Source organism: Oryx dammah, unplaced genomic scaffold (assembly GCF_014754425.2).
Source record: "Oryx dammah isolate SB20612 unplaced genomic scaffold, SCBI_Odam_1.1 HiC_scaffold_17, whole genome shotgun sequence".
NCBI lineage: Eukaryota > Metazoa > Chordata > Mammalia > Artiodactyla > Bovidae > Oryx > Oryx dammah.
This window is the reverse complement of record NW_024070201.1, coordinates 52,764,214-52,787,236: the sequence shown is the minus strand read 5'-3', so window position 1 is coordinate 52,787,236 and position 23,023 is coordinate 52,764,214. Positions and strand designations below refer to the sequence as shown.

Genomic DNA, 23,023 nt, shown 5'->3' with positions numbered 1-23,023 from the left:
TATTCTGGCCTGGAGAAGTCCATGGACAGAGGAGCCTGGCAGGCTTGAATCATGGGGTCCCAAAGAGTTGGGCACAACTGAGTGACTTCACTTTCCCACCATTCCACACAGGATGTAGAAAGGTTAATTATCTCATTAACTCTATTCCACTCCTAAGAGTCAAGGTGCACATTGTGATACTTGTTTCTATGATAACAAAACTGAGGTTAGGAGGGGATGTGACTTGCACATGGTCACTGAAAAGAGCTAGGCCAGGCTTGGGTGAGTATTTACATTCTTGAGATGGACCTCATTCATAGTTATTGGAGTTGTTAGTTTCTGTTGCAAGAAAAATTATTTTCCCACACCAGGTGTTAAGGCTCGTAGTACTGGCCCTATACTCCCATCCTGTCCCCTCACATATATGTGTCACTGACCAGTGGGCCAGAATACCTCTCATCAAAGGCGTGTCCCCATCTGGCCTGCTTGCAGACACATAGGTCCATTCACTCCTCATGCTCCTTCTCTGGATGGTGTCCTGTGTCTGTACATAGGCTTCCCATGGTCTCCTACAGAATAGGGTTAGAGGTGGTAAGTTGGAGCTGACTGGTCAGGGAGGAAGAGGTAACTTGCCATTCCCTGGCCCATCTGATCCACCATCTGGGAAGGGGAAACATGTCAGCAGGGCCAGGTTGGGATTAAATGGGAGGCTGGACTAGTGCTCTTAGTCAGGGTATAGGGTAGAAGAAGAGAAGAAGGCTGAAATAGAATGCTTTCATTGATAAACTGACATTTATGGACTCCCTTTTGTGTCAAGCTCAGGGCTGAAGTTACAAAGGATGAGTAGGAGCTATCTCATGAAGCCCTCAACTCATGTAACATCAGAGCTGTGGTTAGAGTTCACCTTACTCACTCAGGAAAACAGAGACTCGGAAGGAGGGTGAAGAGGTCTGCACATAACCATTTAGCCAGTGACAGAGCTAAAGTCTCCTTCCCCACCTTGTGGACCCCTCTGGATGCCAACCTGGGGCTCAGATGATTCAGAAACTCAAAGGTGCCTGGATGAATCAGGAGGTTGTGGCCGGGCCTTCCTCTCCAGCTCTGGGAGGGAGGAGCTGGGACAGGAAGAATGCAGGATGCAGGACCTTCTAAGAGAAAGCCCTGCACTTGCTGTCTGTCTATGCTATCACTCAAGGCAGAGGAAGTGAAACCTGCTCACTGGAGCTGATCTTTGTCCTGCTCATTGAGTGACAGGATCACAAAGGACAGAGACACAGACATCATTCTCTCCTAGCATCTCTCCCATTGCTCAGGTGGGCAGACATGAAGAGGACCCATTATAGAGGAATCACAGTAGGAGAGCAAATCACTGATGCCAGAGTCTGGTCTCCTCTCCCAGGAGCCAGCGGTGACCCAAGGTGTGGTATGGGATGGAGCTTCAGAGGCCAGTGAAGGCTCTGGAGTTGTGTTCAACAGACACCTCCCTCCATCCTCCCTAATGCCAGCCCTGCCTGTTGGAGGAGCCCTACGTCTGGGGAGGCACTCAGCAGATCTTCAACTGTTGGTCTCTGGGGACATTGTGCTTGAGCTTGGGCTTCAGAGACATTTTCCAGCTCCTTCATGTAGCACTGGTACAGCCTGTCCACCTCCTCCTGGGAGGGATGTGGTGTCTTCTGCACCTTCATGGGCTTCCCCACTGCAAGACACAGAGGTGAGTGGTGGCCCAGAGCAGGAACCACTGAAGGTGCAGGCGCCCTTGGTTTTCCTACTACAATGGTCATCTGAGCAGGTAAACACTCTTTCTCCCTCCCTTTCAATTATATTCTGCGTTATAGATTCTAAGAGGTTAGGTCAACTTCAAGATTCTGATATATCAACAATACAGCCAGCAGGGAATTTCAGTTCAGTAGCTCAGTCCTGTCAGACTCTTTGCGACCCATGGACTGCAGCACACCATGCTTCCCTGTCCATCACCAACTCCCGGAGCCTACTCAAACTCATGTCCATTGCAGCGGTAATGCCATCCAACCATCTCATCCTCTGTCGTCCCTTTCTCCTCCCACTTTCAATCTTTCCCAGCATCAGGGTCTTTCCCAATGTGTTGGTTCTTCACATCAGGTGGCCAAAGTATTGGAATTTCAGTTTCAGCATCAGTCCTTCCAATGAATATTCAGGACTGATTTCCTTTAGGATGGACTGGTTGGATCTCTTTGCTGTCCAAGGGACTCTCAAGAATCTTCTCTAACACCACAGTTCAAAAACTTCTTTGGCGCTCAGCTTTCTTTATGGTCCAACTCTCACATCCATACATGACTACTGGAAAAACCATAGCTTTGACTAGATGGACCTTTGTTGGCAAAGTAATGTCTTTGCTTTTTAATATGCTATTTAGGTTGGTCATAACTTTTCTTCCAAGGAGTGTCTTTTAATTTCATGGCTGCAGTCACCAACTACAGTGATTTTGGAGCCCCCCAAAATAAAGTCTGTCACTGTTTGCATTGTTTCCCCATCTATTTGCCATGAAGTGATGGGACCTGATGCCATGATCTACTCTTCTGAATGCTGAGTTTTCAGCCAACTTTTTCACTCTCCTCTTTCACTTTCATCAAGAGGCTCTTAGTTCTTCTTTGCTTTCTGCCATAAGTGTGGTATCATCTGCATATCTGAGGTTATTGATATTTCTCCTGGCAATCTTGATTCCAATCTTGATTCCAGCAATCTTGCTTCATTCAGTCCAGCATTTCTCATGATGTACTCTGCATATTTTAAATAATAAATAGCCTTGACGTACTCCTTGGCCAATTTGGAAGCAGTCTGTTGTTCCATGTCCAGTTCTAGTTGTTTTTTCTTGACCTGCATACAGATTTCTCAGAAGGCATGTCAGGTGGTCTCGATTTTCCATCTCTTTCAGAATTTTCCACAGTTTGTTGTGATCCATGCAGTCAAAGGCTTTGGCACAGTCAATAAAGCAGAAGTAGGTGTTTTTCTGGAACTCTCTTGCTTTTTTGATGATCCAACAGATGTTGGCAATTTGATCTCTGGTTCCTCTGCCTTTTCTAAATCCAGCTTGAACATCTGGAAGTTCACAGTTCATGTACTTTTGAAACCTGACTTGGAGAATTTTCAGCATTATTTTGCTAGCATGTGAGATGAGCATGCATGTGCAATATATCTTCTGTCATCCTAACAGTCCTAGTTGGAGAGAACCTTCTATTATTCCTGTTTGACTGCTGAGGAAATGAGGCTCAGGAAGGCTAAGTAACTTGTTTAAGGTCTCATGCTGCCGCTGCTAAGTCGCTTCAGTCGTGTTCGACTCTGTGCAACCCCATAGATGGCAGCCTACCAGGCTCTCCCGTCCCTGGGATTCTCCAGGCAAGAACACTGGAGTGGGTTGCCATTTCCTTCTCCAATGCATGAAAGTGAAAAGTGAAAGGGAATTTGCTCAGTTATGTCTGACTCTTAGCGACCCCATGGACTGCAGCCTACCAGGTTCCTCCATCCATGGGATTTTCCAGGCAAGAGTACTGGAGTGGGGTGCCATTGCCTTCTCCGTAAGGTCTCATAGCCAGGAGCAATCAGTGTCATGGTGTAAGCCTTGGGAACGTGTTCTTAGCCTCAGGGGAAATGTGGATCTGGGAGTCTCAGATGCCATGATTGGGAGAGACTGTGTCTGTGGAAGGAGGTGGATCAGAAAGCAGCTGCCATGTCTTCTCTTGGGAATGGTCCTGAGGCAGCAGCACTATAAACATTCATGAGAATATCACCATACAATGCAAAGAAAGTTTGGTAGTTGGTTTGCCTGTACTCAAATAAGAAATGACTGGGTGAGTAGAGACGAACACCTCTATTAGTTCTGCCATTGGAACCTAGTTGGAATTCAAAAAGAAAGCAAATAGCTGAAAGATGTTGCTAAGTCTATGGAATAAAGCCCATGCCCATTACTTACAGGAAAATCCCTCTGGCTCTCCTTCAGAACCAGCTGATTACTACTTTACACACAATTCTAGCAGATGTGGAATGGTCTCCCATTGTATCCACCTTCTTCAATTACTGTCATTAGACCCTGCAGTCAGAATTAAACACTCCTTGATGCTGCTAACCTGTTACCACATTCTCCTCACAGATAGGTGGCTTTGTAATCTTTGAGGCGCACCGGCTGCGGCGGACCTCACAGAAGCGTGGCCAAGAGGAGCTACCCCACTTCCGAGGTCAGGGGCTATGGCTGAGAGTGCCAGGCTGCGACGGCGCAGGAGCGGCCGAGAGGAGCAACCTCACATCCAAGGAGTGGTGGCTGCGCGGGCACGGAGGGCTGACAGGAGCCCCTCCATGTTCAAGGTCAGGAGGGGCGGTGGTGAGGAGATACCCCTCGTCCAAGGTAAGGAGCAGCAGCTGCACCTTCCTGGAGCAGCCGAGAAGAGATACCCCATGTCCAAGGTAACAGAAACCCAAGTAAGACGGTGAGTATTGTCAGAGGGCAGACACACTGAAACCATAATCACAGAACACTAGTCAATCTAATCACATGGACCACAGCCTGGTCTACTCAATAAAACTAAGCCATGCTCTGTGGGGCCACCTAAGACGGGCATGTCATGGTGGAGAGATCTGACAGAATGTGGTCCACAGGAGAAGGGAATGGCAAACCACTTCAGTATTCTTGTCTTGAGAACCCCATGAACAGTATGAAAAGGCAAAATGATAGGATACTGAAAAAGGAACTCCCCAGGTCAGTAGGTGCCCAATATGCTACTGGGATCAGTGGAGAAATAATTCCAGAAAGAATGAAGGGATGGGGCCAAAGCAAAAACAATACCCAGCTGTGGATGTGACTAGTGATAGAAGCAAGGACCAATGCTGTAAGAGCAATATTGCATAGGAACCTGGAATCTTAGGTCCATGAATCAAGGCAAATTGGAAGTGGTCAAACAGGAGATGGCAAGAGTGAATGTCGACACTCCAGGAATCAGCGAACTAAAATGGACTGGAATGGGTGAATTGAACTGTGATGACCATTATATCTACTACTATGGGCAGGAATCCCCTAGAAGAAATGGAGTAGCCATCATGGTCAACAAAAGAGTTCGAAATGCAGTACTTGGATCCAATCACAAAAATGACAGAATGATCTCTGTTTGTTTCCAAGGCAAATCATTCAATATCACAGTAATCCAAGTCTATGCCCCAACCAGTAATGCTGAAGAAGCTGAAGTTGAATAGTTCTATGAAAACCTACAAGACCTTCTAGAACTAACACTCAAAAAAGATGTCCTTTTCATTATAGGGGACTGGAATGCAAAATTAGGAAGTCAAGAAACACCTGGAGTAACAGACAAATTAGGCCTGAATTAGAAGGGCAAAGGCTAATAGAGTTTTGCCAAGAGAACGCACTGGTCATAGCAAACACCCTCTTCCAACAACACCAGGGAAGACTCTACACATGGGCATCACCAGATGGTCAACACCGAAATCAGATTGAGTATATTCTTTGCAGCCCAATATGGAGAACCTCTACACAGTCAGCAAAAACAAGACCAGGAGATGACTGTGGTTCAGATCATGAGCTCCTTATTGCCAAATTCAGACTTAAAGAAAGTAGGGAAAACCACTAGACCATTCAGATATGACCTAAATCAAATCCCTTATGATTATACAGTGGGAGTGAGAAATAGATTTAAGGGCCTAGATCTGATAGATAGAGTGCCTGATGAACGATGGCCGGAGGTTCGTGACATTGCACAGGAGACAGGGATCAAGACCATCCCCATGGAAAAGAAATGCAAAAAAGCCAAATGGCTGTCTGGGAAGGCCTTACAAATAGCTGTGAAAAGAAGAGAAGCAAAAAGCAAAGGAGAAAAGGAAAGATATAAGCATCTGAATGCAGAGTTCCAAAGACTAGCAAGGAGAAATAAGAAAGCCTTCCTCAGGGATCAATGCAAAGAAATAGAGGAAAACAACAGAATGGGAAGGACTAGAGCTCTCTTCCAGAAAATTAGAGATATCATGGAAACATTTCATACAAAGATGGGCTCGATAAAGGACAGAAGTGGTATGGACCTAACAGAAGCAGGAGATATTAAGAAGAGGTGGCAAGAATACACAGAAGAACTGTACAAAAAAGATCTCCACAACCAAGATAATCACAATGGTGTGATCACTCACCTAGAGCCACACATCCTGGAATGTGAAGTCAAGTGGGCCTTAGAAAGCATCACTACGAACAAAGCTAGTGGAGGTGATGGAATTCCACTTGAGCTATTTCAAATCCTGAAAGATGATGCTGTGAAAGTGCTGCACTCAATATGCCAGCAAATTTGGAAAACTCAGCAGTGGCCACAGGAATGGCAAAGGTCAGTTTTCATTCCAATCCCAAAGAAAGGCAATGCCGAAGAATGCTCAAACTACCGCACAGTTGCACTCATCTCAATCGCTAGTAAAGTAATTCTCAAAATTCTCCAAGCCAGGCTTCAGCAATATGTGAACTGTGAACTTCCAGATGTTCAAGTTGGATTTAGAAAAGGCAAAGGAACCAAAGATCAAATTGCCAACATCTGCTGGATCGTCGAAAAACCAAGAGAGTTCTGGAAAAACATCTATTTCTGCTTTAATGACTATGCCAAAGCCTTTGACTGTGTGGATCACAATTAACTGTGGAAAATTCTGAAAGAGATGGGAATACCAGACCACCTGACCTGCCTCTTGAGAAACCTGTATGCAGATCAGGAAGCAACAGTTAGAAGTGGACATGGAACAACAGACTGGTTCCAAATAGGAAAAGGAGTACGTCAAGGCTGTATATTGTCACCCTGCTTATTTAACTTGTATGCAGAGTACATCATGACAAATGCTGGACTGGAAGAAGTGCAAGCTGGAATCAAGATTGCTGGGAGAAATATAAAAAACCTCAGATATGCAGATGACACCACCCTTATGGCAGAAAGTGAAGAGGAACTAAAAAGCCTCTTGATGAAAGTGAAAGAGGAGAGTGAAAAAGTTGGCTTAAAGCTCAGCACTCAGAAAACGAAGATCATGGCATCTGGTCCCATCACTTCACGGGAAATAGATAGGGAAACAGTGGAAACAGTGTCAGACTTTATTTTTTTGTGCTCCAAAATCACTGCAGATGGTGACTGCAGCCATGAAATTAAAAGACGCTTACTCCTTGGAAGGAAAGTTATGACCAACCTAGAGAGCATATTCAAAAGCAGAGACATTACTTTGCCAACAAAGGTCCATCTAGTCAAGGCTATGCTTTTTCCAGTGGTCATGTATGGATGTGAGAGTTGGACTGTGAGGAAAGCTGAGCACCAAAGAATTGATGCTTTTGAACTGTGGTGTTGGAGAAGACTCTTGAGAGTCCCTTGGACTGCAAGGAGGTCCAATCAGTCCATCGTAAAGGAGATGAGTCCTGCATGTTCATTGAAAGGACTGATGTTGAAGTTGAAACTCCAATACTTTGGCCACCTCATGCAAATAGTTGACTCATTGGAAAAGACTCTGATGCTGGAAGGGATTGGGGGCAGGTGGAGAAGGGTGTGACAGAGGATGAGATGGCTGGAAGGCATCATTCACTCGATGGACATGAGTTTGAGTGAACTCCGGGAGTTGGTGATGGACAGGGAGGTCTGGCATGCTGCAATTCATGGGATCGCAAAGAGTCGGACATGACTCACCGACTGAACTGAACTGTCTTGCGTAATAAAAAGGCAAATACCCTTATCAAACCTCAACTTTGTTATCAAGGGCAGGGTGACTTCTTAGAAGTGATTTACCTTCTGTGGGTCTGGGTTTGCAATCAATAAAATTTGGATGAGAGTTCAACCTCACAAGTTGTTGGGAAAACTAAGCTGCCGCACATAAAGGAGCCAGTGTACTGCCTGACAGACTAGAGGGGCTCAGTAATCAGTAGTGGCTACTGGCCACTGTGCCCCTATTCATTTCTGTTCAGTTCAGTTCAGTCGCTCAGTCGTGTCCGACTCTTTGAGACCCCATGAATCACAGCACGCCAGGCCTCCCTGTCCCTCACCAACTCCCAGAGTTCACTCAAACTTCGTCCATCGAGTCAGTGATGCCATCCAGCCATCTCATCCTCTGTCACACCCTTCCCCTCCTGCCCCCAATCCCTCCCAGCATCAGGGTCTTTACCAATGATTCAACTCTTCACATGAGTTGACTCTTTCCACTGTTTCCCTATCTATTTCCCGTGAAGTGATGGGACCAGATGCCATGATCTTCGTTTTCTGAGTGCTGAGCTTTAAGCCAACTGTTTCACTCTCCTCTTTCACTTTCATCAAGAGGCTTTTTAGTTCGTCTTCACTTTCTGCCATAGGGTGGTGTCATCTGCATATCTGAGGTTATTGATATTTCTCCCGGCAATCTTGATTCCACCTTGTGCTTCTTCTAGTCCAACATTTGTCATGATGTTCTCTGCATACAAGTTAAATAAGCAGGGTGACAATATACAGCCTTGACGTACTCCTTTTCCTATTTGGAAACAGTCTGTTGTTCCACGCCCACTTCTAACTGTTGCTTCCTGATCTGCATACAGATTTCTCAAGAGGCAGGTCAGGTGGTCTGGTATTCCCATCTCTTTCAGAATTTTCCACAGTTAATTGTGATCCACACAGTCAAAGGCTTTGGCATAGTCAATAAAGCAGAAATAGATGTTTTTCCAGAACTCTCTTGGTTTTTTGATGATCCAGCGGATGTTGGCAATTTGATCTTTGGTTCCTTTGCCTTTTCTAAATCCAACTTGAACATCTGGAAGTTCACAGTTCACATATTGCTGAAGCCTGGCTTGGAGAATTTTGAGAATTACTTTACTAGCGATTGAGATGAGTGCAACTGTGCGGTAGTTTGAGCATTCTTCGGCATTGCCTTTCTTTGGGATTGGAATGAAAACTGACCTTTGCCATTCCTGTGGCCACTGCTGAGTTTTCCAAATTTGCTGGCATATTGAGTGCAGCACTTTCACAGCATCATCTTTCAGGATTTGAAATAGCTCAAGTGGAATTCCATCACCTCCACTAGCTTTGTTCGTAGTGATGCTTTCTAAGGCCCACTTGACTTCACATTCCAGGATGTGTGGCTCTAGGTGAGTGATCACACCATCATGATTATCTTGGTCATGGAGATCTTTTTTGTACAGTTCTTCTGTGTATTCTTGCCACCTCTTCTTAATATCTCCTGCTTCTGTTAGGTCCATACCACTTCTGTCCTTTATCGAGCCCATCTTTGTATGAAATGTTTCCATGATATCTCTAATTTTCTGGAAGAGAGCTCTAGTCCTTCCCATTCTGTTGTTTTCCTCTATTTCTTTGCATTGATCCCTGAGGAAGGCTTTCTTATTTCTCCTTGCTAGTCTTTGGAACTCTGCATTCAGATGCTTATGTCTTTCCTTTTCTTCTTTGCTGTTCATCTCTCTTCTTTTCACAGCTATTTGTAAGGCCTTCCCAGACAGCCATTTGGCTTTTTTGCATTTCTTTTCCATGGGGATGGTCTTGATCCCTGTCTCCTGTGCAATGTCACGAACCTCCGGCCATCGTTCATCAGGCACTCTATCTATCAGATCTAGGCTCTTAAATCTATTTCTCACTCCCACTGTATAATCATAAGGGATTTGATTTAGGTCATATCTGAATGGTCTAGTGGTTTTCCCTACTTTCTTCAATTTAAGTCTGAATTTGGCAATAAGGCCCTATTACTCTTCTCATTCTAGACTTGCCTGTGTGTTTGTTTCACACTCTAGAATGTGTGTTCCACAAATTCAAGGGTCTACTGGTCTATGTCCATGTCCCCTTACAGCAAAAGCCCAGGCCTCTTGCTCTGTAATCCTTCCTCCTCCCTGCCCAGGTCTAGGCTCAGCCACAGTAGTGATGGGCCGGTGGTAGGGCATAAGACCAAAGCTGTACTGGAAGACTCCATGGCCATAGAAGAGTGAAATAGAGCCTCTAGTGCTCTTGTGAAGTCGGTCCTGGAACCACCCTAACCAGGAACTAGGAGAGTTCTCAAACTGGTCATATGTGTCATTCTCCCCAAAGGAGAAGATCGGCACCAGATCTGCCCTAGAGGGAAACAGGAGAGAGGGCGTGTAGAGGTGCAAGAAGGCATAAGCTGGTCTGCTAGCCTCCTGAAGGGACCTAGTGAGCAGTAACTGGAGCAAAGGACAGAGCCCTGGGCCAAAAGTAGGAGGACTTGGGTGTCTCCCAGTCCTGCCCTGGTCTTGTTTTATGACTTCAAGCAGGTCATGGCTCTTCTCTGGGCAACGACAAGCATTGGGATTATTATTATTAAGCTCACTCTGCTCTCCACCAGATAGGCCAATGAATCCACTAAGTGTTGGGAGCCGCATTAGGCATTACTGACAAAATGGAGGCACAGCCCCAACTCCCTCTCTTTGTCCCACAGGCACGGACGCGGGCTGAAGGAGTTAGGCCTTGTGATTCTGACTTATTTTTTCCTTTCCTCAGCTGAGTTGACTGAAAAGAATATTAAGGTGCTTATTGTTCTTAAAAGGAGCATGAGAAGGCACAAAGCCTTCTGCAATTGTGCTCAGAGAATAATCCATAAAGTTAATCATTGACATTTGTTCAAGGATCTTTACAAAAGAGTTTTCCAGGATTAGCACATAGGCTGCAGCTTGAGGCCATAGGAAGGATTGTTATCTGAAACTTATTTGTTAGGGAAATGTTTATGGCAAAGGAGTTTGCTGAATTTAGGGCTTAGGAATAATTAAAAATAGAAGCTAAAGATTTAACAAATGTTATAATGTTAGCATATTTTACTATAGTTTATAGAGATTAGGAATTTTAGAGATATTAATATTAGAAGGCTTTTAGGAGATAGTGAGATCAGGATACTAGGGGCAAATAGGATTTAGAAAGATAAGAAATAAACTGAGGTTTGTGGTATGCAGCCCAGATATAAGCATGAGTTACAGTGTAATCACAAGTTAAAGTAAACACAATTCTGAGAGAACTGCTGAAGCAGAAACTCTGCTTGAAGGACAACAATGATTTATGGAGACAATACATCTGGGTGAGGGGAAATTGAAAATGTCAAACCTCTGACCTAATGCTTTTGTCAAAGTATAAAAGAGAACCTAAAGCTTGAAATAAACACGCAGTCCAAGAAAACTTAATGAGAGGCTGCATCGTCACTTGCCGACACTGACCATCCCTTCAGGCTGATTCCCTGGCTGCTGGAGCTGGACTCTGGCAACTAAGTGTTGCAATGAGGAAGGGACTTTATTCTGAATGACTGACCAAAAAAATGGCAGATTCGTGCCTCAAAATGACCATCTTGTCATCGCCTGGTTGCCAAGTTCTTTTATGGATCAGAGATTGGGGGATAGGGGAGGAAACAAAGTAAAAAGACTATTTGATCCTTGCAAATGTCCACTAGAATGGCGAACTCACACAAGGGAATTTGTTATTTTACTCCCTTACAGTCTTTTAATGGTGGATGGCTCTTATAAGGTATAGTTTCGGCTGAGGCAGAAAAGGAGAGACGACCTCAACGGAAGTAGGTTACCTTTTTTCAGGCAAGGAGGGGCAACAGTCAGCCTAATGACCAGGCAGAACACAAGAGGGATCAGGGAGGCTTCATATTTAAAGGGAGATTTGTGGAAGCCATAAGAGAAACATTAGTCAGGTGGGATGTTTTGGTTATTTAATTGAGATGGCACTTGTAGTTGGGCAGGGGGTGATAAGTCTTCTGGGCAGGGGGTGATAAGTCTCTGGCAGATGTATGGGGTAGAAGGTTTCTGGACACGGGGTGATAAGTCCCAGATAGATACAACCGGCCTGGAGCATCAGGTCAGGGCGGGACCTAAAGTTCGGTTTTGTTTTCTCTGAAGTTAGATAATTCAGCAAGGGCCTTTGTAACTGCTGTTTTCTTTTCTAGGCCCAAATACTCCTTCAACTCTGGTTATCTCCCTTAAGCAGATCATTATGTATATTACTACAGTAACAAGAAGCAGCAAGTTAAAGAAGTAGATTCAGCATAAATTCAAAATTAACCCTTTCAGTTTACAGGATCATGAGAGGGAGACCACAATACTGGCGAAAGTCCTCCAAGATATGAAACAACTGCAGAGTTTCTAGGAAAATCTCTTCTGCCCTGGCTTGCTTCTATTTTTCACAGATATTTAAAGATAGGAGAATAGCTCTCTACTATACCAACAAAGGTCCGTCTAGTCAAGGCTATGGTTTTTCCAGTGGTCATGTATGGATGTGAGAGTTGGACTGTGAAGAAAGCTGAGTGCCAAAGAATTGATGCTTTTGAACTGTGGTGTTGGAGAAGACTCTTGAGAGTCCCTTGGACTGCAAGGAGATCCAACCAGTCCATTCTGAAGGAGATCAACCCTGGGATTGCTTTGGAGGGAATGATGCTGAAGCTGAAACTCCAGTACTTTGGCCACCTCATGCGAAGAGTTGACTCATTGGAGAAGACTCTGATGCTGGGAGGGATTGGGGGCAGGAGAACGACAGAGGATGAGATGGCTGGATGGCATCACTGACTCAATGGACGTGAGTCTGAGTGAACTCCAGGAGATGGTGATGGACAGGGAGGCCTGGCATGCTGCGATTCTTGGGGTCGCAAAGAGTCAGACACAACTGAACTACTGAACTGAACTGAACTGAACGGAACTGATGCCCCAAACTCCATTGACCAAGATCCTCTGGATCTCAGATGTAATGCAAGCTTTCAGCAATATGACCCTTGAGACTTAATCCCTTTAGTCACAAAATCTTCCTTCTAGAATTTTCTCTGGGTCTTTGGGCCTGAGACAGTGCATCTATCACCAACATACAATGTTCATTGTTAATGAATGGAGACACTGCCTGCCAAAATAGGATCTGCATTTGCCTCTGCAGTCTTCCTTCTAAACTATAATACTTGCCAATCTCCAGTTGAACTCCGAGCCCTCTCCCCAGTACCCGTGCATCAGGGTGAGCCTGATGAAGCCCTTGCGGTTCCGCAGCACCAGCTTGTAGGCTCCAGGTGTGGCATTCAGTGACTCCTGGACTCCTCCAACAACAATGGACAGCAGGTTGCTGCCTCCTTTCCTGATCAGGATGTGAACAGCACTCTCCTTGTCTGATAAGCCCAGCCCTGGGGATAGAGGAAGGTGGTGATGTGCAGTGTGAAGGGGGCAAGCACGGTTCAGGAGTATGTTGCCTGGGCTCTACCCCACTTTCCAGCGGGGAGTTCCGTGTTGGCAGGGAACTTCCTTTTCCCAATTCTCCCACCAAGCTCATCACTGAGCACAGACCTATGGGAAACACTTCTTTGGGTCTCATTTCCTTGTCTACTACACGTTCACTTGAAAGAAGTACAGAACAATTGGCTGCCTTCCTTAAAACCCTTCCTCATGCCTTCAGCCCTCATCATCCTGGGACAGAAAGAGTGGCAGGACTCACTCCCTGACATGTTGTAATCCCTGAAGACAGGGGCCCAGAAAACCCAGTGCAGCATCATCAGATACGAGCAGATGCCTGGGAAAGCTGAGCAGAAGCCCGTGCCCTCCGTGCACAGGTTGGTAAAAGTTCCAGTGGCAAGGACCCCATGAGAGTGGAAGCCAGCGAGGTAGTTCCAGGAGGGAACCAGGTCGGCAGTCTAGACCAGCTGAAGGAACAGCAACCTGGTGAATCAGAGCTGCACCTTGTTCCACTGCTGGTCTACCTGCTGATTTTCTGTACGGACCTCTTCTATGTCCCCTGAGCCCAAGTGCTATAAACCCCCCATGTGAGTGTCCTGAGATTAGATACAGCCTATCTGAGGAGTCTAGTCCCCGTTGCAGGTCTGAAGCAAAGGAGATGCTCTGGGAGGCCATAGAAAAGAGGGGGAGAACAGACCCATGAATGGATGAAGCTGATACAGCCCACCAGGGAAGGAAGGCCCCCTGCCCAAGGCAGAGGTGAGACTCCTGGGAGGGTGACAGGGACCCAAGCCCCTGTCCTACATGAAACCCTGTCCCAGGCAGAGCCCATCCAGAATGAAGGAGCCATTGCAGGAGGGAGTGAGCATCTCTTCAAGGACTGTGGCAGCTGGAGTTCTGTCCCGGGTGGAGGGCAGGACCCCTGAGTCGCTGTGACTCAGTGTAAGAGACCCCAGGGTACTGAAGGTAGGTAGGGGCTGGGAGGAGAGGCATGAAGTCTTTAGTGATGCCCACAGGTGTGGGTGGAGAAAGGCCAGGGAGCTGTCATGCCAAGTCTGTAGGACTTCCTGATGCCAGGTCACAGCCTGCCCACAGGACTGCATACCTGCTTAGGCTTTGGTCTGTGTAGACACTGCTGCTCTGGGATAATGATATCTTACACAGAAACCCAGCTCCTGGACTGATCTTCAGCATGAGGGGGAAGCAATTGTACTTGGGGATAACCTGATTTTCCACCATTAGCTCTTAGGAAGCCCATAGGGTGCATTTAGAAAACTCCAGTGCTCAGAAGTAAGTCTCCTACTTTTGCTAGAAACTCTACCACTAGGTAGTAGCTCATAGAGTCACAGTGCAAACGCTTGTGATGTGGAGTAGGCCCAGCAGAATTGTTAGGACAAGGAATGTTGCTTGCCTGCCTTCAAGCCAGCAGCCACTGTAGCTGCTGCTGACAATGGGCCTTGAAAGGAACTCAAGATGGAGGAAATAGGTTACTGGTCACAGAGAGTGAGGATGCACATCAAAGGAATAATTGCAATGAGCCCAGCTTTTTATCTCCCCGTGTGTAGAAAAATCATCAATTGGAGACATCTGCTTTTTGACTGGCAATAATCTTTTGATGTTTGACTACATGTTTTTGTTTTTTTCCCCCTCAAAAACCCATAAGTCCTGACTCCTCCCATTTTATCTTCTAGAACACCTTCTCAGAGATTCCTGAGAGGCTATCTCCAGCCTACAGTACTCAGCAGTGTGTCAGAACAAAACCCCTGACAGCTTTTAGGTTGCGCACTTGTTTTCAGTAGACAGCAGAGACTCCCTGGCCCCCTATTCACTGCCATCCTAAGAACACTGCAAGGCCTGTAAAGGCTCTGTAAAGGTTTGTGGATGTCTTGGAAGTTCTCCTGGGAGGTGACAAGAGTCCAGAATCTGCGCGCCACAGTGCCCCCTGCAGGCCTCAGTCCAGGACAGGGGAGTCAAAGTGCATGTCATCATTCTCTCTGCTGGCCACACAGGGGTACTGCCCACCCTCTGCAGGTGTTGATGCCACAGGACTGCAGTGAAAGTGAAAATGAAAGTTGCTCAGTTCCATGGACTCTTTGCAACCTCATGGACCACAGAGAGCATGGAACCGTCCAGGCCAGAACACTGTAGCGGGTAGTGGTTCCCTTCTCCAGGGGATCTTCCCAACCCAGGGATCAAACCCAGGTCTCCCACATCGCAGGCAGACTCTTTACCAGTCGAGCCCTCAAGGAAACCCACAATTCTGAACTCTGAGCATGTGAAATTTCTGCAAATCAGGCTCGGTTTCCCACAATTTTAACAGTGCCTTATTTGAGAAATCCTCTCAGAAGCACAGACATGCTCAGAATGATTTTTCTGCCAGATGTGCAATCGACAGCCCCTCCAGGTATGAAAAGAGAGCTAGATGATGTCCTTAGAAGTCCCCAGAAGGACCTGATGTCTCATGGAGTCCACACAATGCAATGATGTATGTGGCAGCATTTCCACTTTACACATGAAGAAACTGAAGCTCAGAGAGCATGTGTAACTCACCCAAGGTCATACAGCTGGTATGTTGCAGACCCTGTATTAGAACCTATGATGTCCACTCCTAGAGGTGTCACTGTATACATTCTTCTCTCCTGTGTCCAGAGAGGGCCACCTGTCCCTGCCTGGCTCCTCTCTGTGTCCACACTACCTTCCTCTTCCTGTCCCCACTAGAAAACTTACCATCACAGCTGCTTACATCCAAGGGTTTAGCCTGTCTGGGATTCAGCAATGGACAAAGGTCAGTTCATTCAAATTCAGGGGCCTGCATCCCTAAGGACTTATCCTTGGGTCCAGGGTCAAGTTTACAAAATGGACATAAGGTACCATGAGTCAGTGATCAGAGGTTAAGAGATAGGTAGAAGGGGAGGAATTGGACTGTTTAGCAGATCCCTGGGGAAACTGAGATTCAGAATGAGCAAAGTTCTGTCTAAGGACACACAGCATATCCAAGTTGGGGCAGGATACATCCTGAGAGCTCTCTGTTCTGATTCTAACCTCAGAGCGAATGCACACACTTTAAAATCAATAAAAGACCCTGCTCTATGTCCTTGATCACACTTTCTTTCCTCTTAGGGTATCAGTATCATCATCTGATGACATGTCAGCTAGATGCTCTCGGAAATTTTTGTTTTCCTTGCAGATTCCTTCACCCTGCTGTAAAATCTGTAAATTCCTTAAAGATTTACACCTGGAAGATACATAACTGTGCTGCACGTCATGGCCTACTGGGCTCCTCAAATTCTGTTTTTTTCATCAAGTCCTCATAGTGGCCTCACCTCGCTGAAGTTGGAGAACTGTAGCCAGACAGAAGCTGACTCTTCCACTGACCACAGAGTGGTGGAAACCTGCCTCCTGCCTCCCAGCCCAATATTCTGCTCAGTGCACACAGGGTCACACTGCTCCATGGACACGTGGGGACTGTGGTCCTGACCACTCCCTAGTCAGCCCCATACTCACTGAGATGGGGAAATAGTCCTTCATGCACTACCGTACAGCCCAGCATGTTGTGAAAGCACTCTGCCTGCCCCTTTGCCAGGGTGTGTCTCAATCCATGTACCACCAGATCACATACAGGATACTGATCATCCAGAATCTTGTGAACAGGAGGCCAATGAAAACTACGTAGCAGATAATGTCTGGGAAGGGAAGCAGAGACCTTCAGTGGTCAGAGGTATGAAGGAATAAGCCATCCTCATCTACCTAGCACCAGCAGCACTGTCCAATCCAGCCCTCACCCCTGAAGGAAGAGATAAGCTTCCCAAGGCTTCAAGGAGGAGCAAATGCAGTCAACACCACCAGTGTCACATTGAGAGCCTGGATTTGAAACCAGTTGGCCTAATTTCAAACTTGCATTTTCCCACTGCACCAGATCGCTTACTCACTCGTGTCTTCCCCACCCACCTCCCTCTCTGTCTGTATTCACCAGATGTTCAAGAAACACCTGATGGAGATGTGACAGGATGAACTCTTTCCGGTATCCATTCTTTAGAACCCCAGAGAAAAGGCATTCTTTCTACCCAGCCCACTTCTTGTCTACCCTCACCTCAACATAGATAAATACCACCACATTCCCCCTTTTGTTAAAGCCCCCCGCCCATGACTTCTTATAACTTTGAGGCTCAGCTCAAGCAGCTCAGCCTGAGCTCAAGCTCCCCACTGGTGGCCCAAACACTCTCTTGTTCCAGTCTCACCACATGCACCTCATGTTCCAGCTACACTAAGCTGCTCAGCTGATACAACTCCCAGGTTCTTTAGTTTTGCTGAGCTCTTTCCTTTGCTGCCAGGCCCTGCCCTGCTGAAGGAAGGAGGGAGGAAGAGGACAACTCATGCCCGGTCTGTTCATCAGGACTGTAGCAGGGCTAGAGACAGCCCCAGTGAGCAATTCCTCCCAGACTTATAATTCTGAGTCCCTTTCACAGACTAATCCGTGCTTTGACTCTGGGTCAGGTGGTCTGTGGGTTTGTCTTTAATCTCATACCAATGGAGCCTCACTGTTAGAGAATACTGTGTTCTCTCCATTCCATTCCCTTCATTCAAAACCCTGTTCTTATACTCTACTCTTAAAGAAGTTCATCCTCCACCTGTAGTCTATTTGAAAGTAGGGTAAACCGGGCCTGTCATTCATAGCCTACTTCCTGGAGAAGGGGACTTTTCACCCAGCCTGAACAGTGCATGTGTGGGTGTTAAGTTGCTTCAGTTGTGTCTGACTCTTTGCAACTGTGTGGGCTATAGCCAGCCAGGCTCCTCTGTCCATGGGATTCTCCAGGCAAGAATACTGGAGTGAGTTGCCATGCCCTCCTCCAGGGGATCTTCCCAACCCAGGGATCAAACCCACATCTCCTATAGCTCCTGCATTACAGGCAGATTCTTTTGATGTTTAACTACCTGTTTTGTTTCTTTTCCCCTCAAAAACCTGTAAGTCCTGACTCCTCCCATTTTACCTTCTAGAACACTTCCTCAGAGATTCCTGAGAGGCTATCTCCTGCCTACAGTACTCAGTACTCAGTAGCTGAGTTACTGGGGAACCCCTGTCTGAATAGTAAAATGCATAAGCCAAAATAGATTAGGGTTCACAAAGCCTGTTTCTACAGAGCACCTACAACATGCCAGGTGCTGGTGGAACAGCCATGAACAACAGACAGGAAGTCCTGCCCTTGTGGTGTTGAATTCAGTGTTGTGTTTGGAGCACTTTGTTTTGTCATTTCAATTTTTATGGTGGTAAAATATCTTTAACAAAATACTTGTTATTGAAATGACTCTTTGGTATTTTATTATTGTTTTAAAGTTTTATTAGATTATAATTCATTTACAAGGTTGTATTAGTTTCAGGTGTATAGAGAGGTAAATCTGTTATACACTTACATATATCCACTCTGTTTTTTTTTTTTTCTTTTTCAATTCTTTTCCTATATAGACCATTACAGAGCACTGAGTAGAGATCCCTGTGCTATACAGCAGGTTCTTATTGTCATCTATTGTATATACAGTAGTGTTATTTGCCAATCCAAATCTCTCAATTTATCCTTCTCCCTTAGTCCCTGGTATCTATAAGTTTTTTTCTCTACTTCTGTTTTGTAAATAAGTAAATTAGTATACCTTTTTTTGATTGTGCATATAAGTGATATCATGTGATATTTGTCTTTGACTATCTTCACTCAGTTTGACAATCTCCAGGTCCACACATGTTACTGAAAAATGGCATTAATTTGTTCCTTTTTTAAGACTGAGTAATATTCCATTATCATAATACCTTATCTTCTATATCCATTACTCTAATGGATAGACAGGGGGCTTCGATGTCCTAGCTATTGTAAATGTGCTGTTATGAACACTGGGGTGTTTGTATCTTTTCAAATTATGGGCTCATGAGAGAGGTCTTATGGAGAACAGTATGGAGATTCCTTCTAAAATTAAACTAAAGCAACCATAGGACCCAGCAATCCCACTCCTGGGCATATACTCAAAATGATTTTTGAGAGACAATTTGGCAGCATTAAATTAATTCACACTACTGTGTAACTATACCAGCCTGTATCTCAGAACTCTTTTCATCTTCCTAAACTGAACTTCTGTACCCATGAAACAGAAACTCCCATCCAGGTTGAGAGAATAAAACCAAGTTGTTAATAGCAGTTACTTGTAGGGTAGGATTTGGTGGAAGTCTTTCACTTTCAGAACACATATTTTGTTTGGATGTGTTAAAATAGCATGTATTTGTTTTTTAGTCAGAAATAAAGAATTTAAAAATACTGGCATTTCCACTTGATCAGATAGAAGTACCCACATTTAAACATCTCCCTCACTCTGGGCTCACTCTTTAACTCCTGTCAGCAGGCTAAATCCTAACTTGGGTGTATTTTTCAGTCCCTGAAGAAAGGAAACCCCTTCTTGCCCCTCATAGCACCAAGAAGGAAAAAATGTAATATTCCACTTTACTGAAACACAGAGAAGATATCCATGTTGGATAAACTCACATAGAAAACTAGTAGGATGAGCGATAGTTTCAATTCTACTATCATGTCCAAATCATGCTCCCAACATTTATTCATTCAACAAACATTTATCAACATCAACTCTTCTAGGAGATGGAGATGCAGATGAGAACAAGACCAACTATTTGAAAGAAGCTTACCTTCTGCATGATTTTGTGAATTATAGAGAAGAGGAAAGAAACAGATAAAATAAGTAACCCACTGGAAAGTGTTTCTTTCTGTGATCTGAGTCTTCAGTGATGGGCCAGACTTTAGTGACCTTCCTGGCCACTTCTTCATCCCTCCCTAATCACCTTCTCTGTGCCCAGTGTGAACCAGCTGCTCACTACATTTGCAGTGTTTACTGACTCCCTGGAAATCCTTACTTACATGCCAGCCTGTGCATTCTGCCCTGTAGACTCATCTCCTAATATCATTGGAGAAGAGCCCCTTCTCTCCACCTACTGCCAGTCTCACTTGACCAGAAGTAAGTAATCCTTTTTGAATTGTAAATATTTCAGACATTTGGGCTCAAGAGGCAACTTGGAGTATATTATATAGGCACAACATTATTTAAAATGCAAGCATTTAAAATGTAAAAGCCATTCTTTGCCCACGGGCTGTACAAATACAGAAACAATTAGGGGGCTTGTTTTGCCACATGAGTCTACATGTTGACCCCCTTTGTAGATTGTGACCTTGTAATCTAGCAGGACCTATACAGCCCTCCTGGGAAAGATCCCTCATGTCCTCTGCCTACCTCTTATTTGTTGAAAATCTTCAGTTTTCTAAGCTTTCTACAAATTTTGAAAATAAAATTATGAAGAGAAATCATAAACACAGAAAGAAAGGAAAACAGTCAAGCAAGAAAAAGAAGTAAGAGTTTAACAATTCCACAAATTCAAACACTTTTAGTTTGTTCCTGAGAGCTGAAGATAATATTGAGACTCATCTTTGAGAGGTTTTGAAGATACTGAGCCTTAGCAGGTGGAGGAAGTTGCTTACCAGCCCATAGACCTCAGACAAGGGGAAACCAGAAGGTTGATGATGGTGGCTCCAAGTTACCTCACCACCAAGTAATCAGACGATTGTCTAGGAGGTGATCATGCATCCAGCATCTCTACCTCCCCCAATCTCCAGACACCGATCCCTGGTAATCAAAGGGGTTTGAGGCACTTTGAGCCTTAGTTCCCTGAACTTCTTCCTTGGCCCCTGCAATAAAGCCTGCAGTTTGTTTCACCACAACCCAGGGTCAGTAGAGAGGCTTTACTGTGTTCCCACAAGCAGACCCAAATCTGACTTGCTAACAGCTGCTCCCTGTCATCTGTCTCCTGAAACACCCCAACACAGAAGATCCCTAAATTACAGCTTGTCTCCCACAGATTGGACTTTGTCACTCCTGTGCCTAAAGCCCTCCTGGGGATCCCGTTTGCCCTTGAGATAAGGACTAAGGTACAAGCTACTGTTCCTGGCAGCAGAGGGTCTGGATGCCTTTTCTCAGCTGCCCTTCTTCGAGTGCCAGGCCCAAGGTTACTTGACTCTTTGTCCTCCTCTGGACACTCCCAGGTCCCAGGCTGGGCTGAGGTGGTAATGGACAGCCAGACATCTGCTGTTGGCAAAGTTCCCCCAAGGCCCTGTGAGCAAGATGTCCCTCATCCCAGGTGATCCCCAGGCACTGAGCTCAGCATCCACCTTAGGACCTGTATCTTTCCCCATCAATGCATCATGTGCACCCAAAGCGACAGGTGCCCATGGCCTCCCAAATCCATCTCAGCTTTCCTTATGCAGGGCCAAGTAAGAGAAGATCAACTGCAGGACCGCGAAGGTCTGCAGCCTGCGTTCCAGTGGCACAAACAAAGGTGCAAACTCCACCATGCTGATTTCTCTGCTTCCTCTGGAGGCTTCTCTGAACTCTGCTGTGGTCTGAGACACCTGCTGGGTTTTGTTGCTGCCAGAGGTTGCTAAGCATTTGTGTGGGCTGGGGTGTTTTTGTGGTGTGTCCAGCCAGCCCTAGAATCTCATTGCACCTACCCTGGCAGAGACCAGTATCCTAGGTGAAAACGTTTGACTCACCTGGCCCAGATAAACTTATTACAGAGATAGAGAAGTGCAATGGACTCTTCAGGCAATACATTATCTACCAGATCACCTTTGCTCAAATCTTGCCCATTACTTGGCAAGGGAAGCAGCAAGTGTAGGGCAATCTTGCCCTCTTCCCAGCTACTCAACTACTTGGCTAAGTTATTGTCTCCTTTCATCTGCCACGTTCATGGTTCCCCTTTACAAATAATCAGTACCAGCTCCCATATAAATATCTCTAGGCCCCACCATCTCCTCCATCTCTTGCCCCTTTTCTCAGTTTGCCTGGACAGCACAACTCATGGAAGAGCCATCTGATTTCCACACCCTCCCCTGCCATTCTGTCCTCCCTCCTCTTGACTTCAGATGCCGCTGTTCCATGGAACTACCCTTGACAACTTTACCAGTGGTTTCCAAACTGATAAATCTAATGGTCAGTTCTCAGCTCCGGTCTTGAACTTTCAGCAGCCTCAGTCACAGCTGTTCCTTCCCTCTTCTTGAAGTCACTTGGTCTGTGGACACCACAATCTTCTGGTTTCCCTCCTGCTCCTCTGGCTGCCCCTGGGTCTCCATGGTGGCTCTTACCCTTCACCAGACTAAGTGTTTCAGGGCCCCTCTGTCCCCTCAGTCTTTGAAACTCTCTCTACCCTATCTCCCATAGAGACTTCATACAGGCTTATGGCCTTGGAGTCTGTCTACAGAAAGAACAATTCCAAACTAGGTCTCCAGCCCTGACCTCCCTCTCTGCTCCAGACTTAACTATGTAGGTGGGTACTTGACAACCTCCTTCACAGCCTGCTTGGCACTTCCATCACAGCCCGTCTAAAACTGAACTTGACTTCCCCTCACCCACTCATGCTACCGTCTCCACATAGCCACAGAGCTTTCCAAAGTGTTCACACAGGGAATATCCTGGTCTTCCAGTGCCTAGTACTCTGGGTTTCATGGTTGACTGCCTAGGTGCCTTGGAATTTCATTGTGTGCTTTCCTAATGGAGGTGAGTGTTGGGAGCCAGCACGAGGAGTCCCACCCGTGGCAAAGGTCATGAGGTTAAAGGGCCCAACAGGCAAAGGCGAGTCAGGCCTTAAGGGAGCCTCGCTGGATTTACTCGAGCATCTACCCCCAAAACCAGAGTCTGCCTGCCTTACTGTATTATGTTTTTTGTTTATGCTTCTGACATTAACAGGGGCTGTCCCCCACCACCTTCTTCTAAAAGGAATTAACTTAGAACTCCAGTTAATAAGTCTCCTGGGTGTAAAAAGAATGTCTCAACTTAAACCCCTCTGAT

General features: G+C 45.8%; 1 pseudogene; it reads right to left on the bottom strand.

Moving 5' to 3' along the window:
- Positions 1–1,522: 1,522 nt before the first annotated feature.
- LOC120876785 lies at positions 1,523–22,804 on the bottom strand (annotated as a pseudogene).
- Between the last annotated feature and the right edge of the window lie 219 nt (positions 22,805–23,023).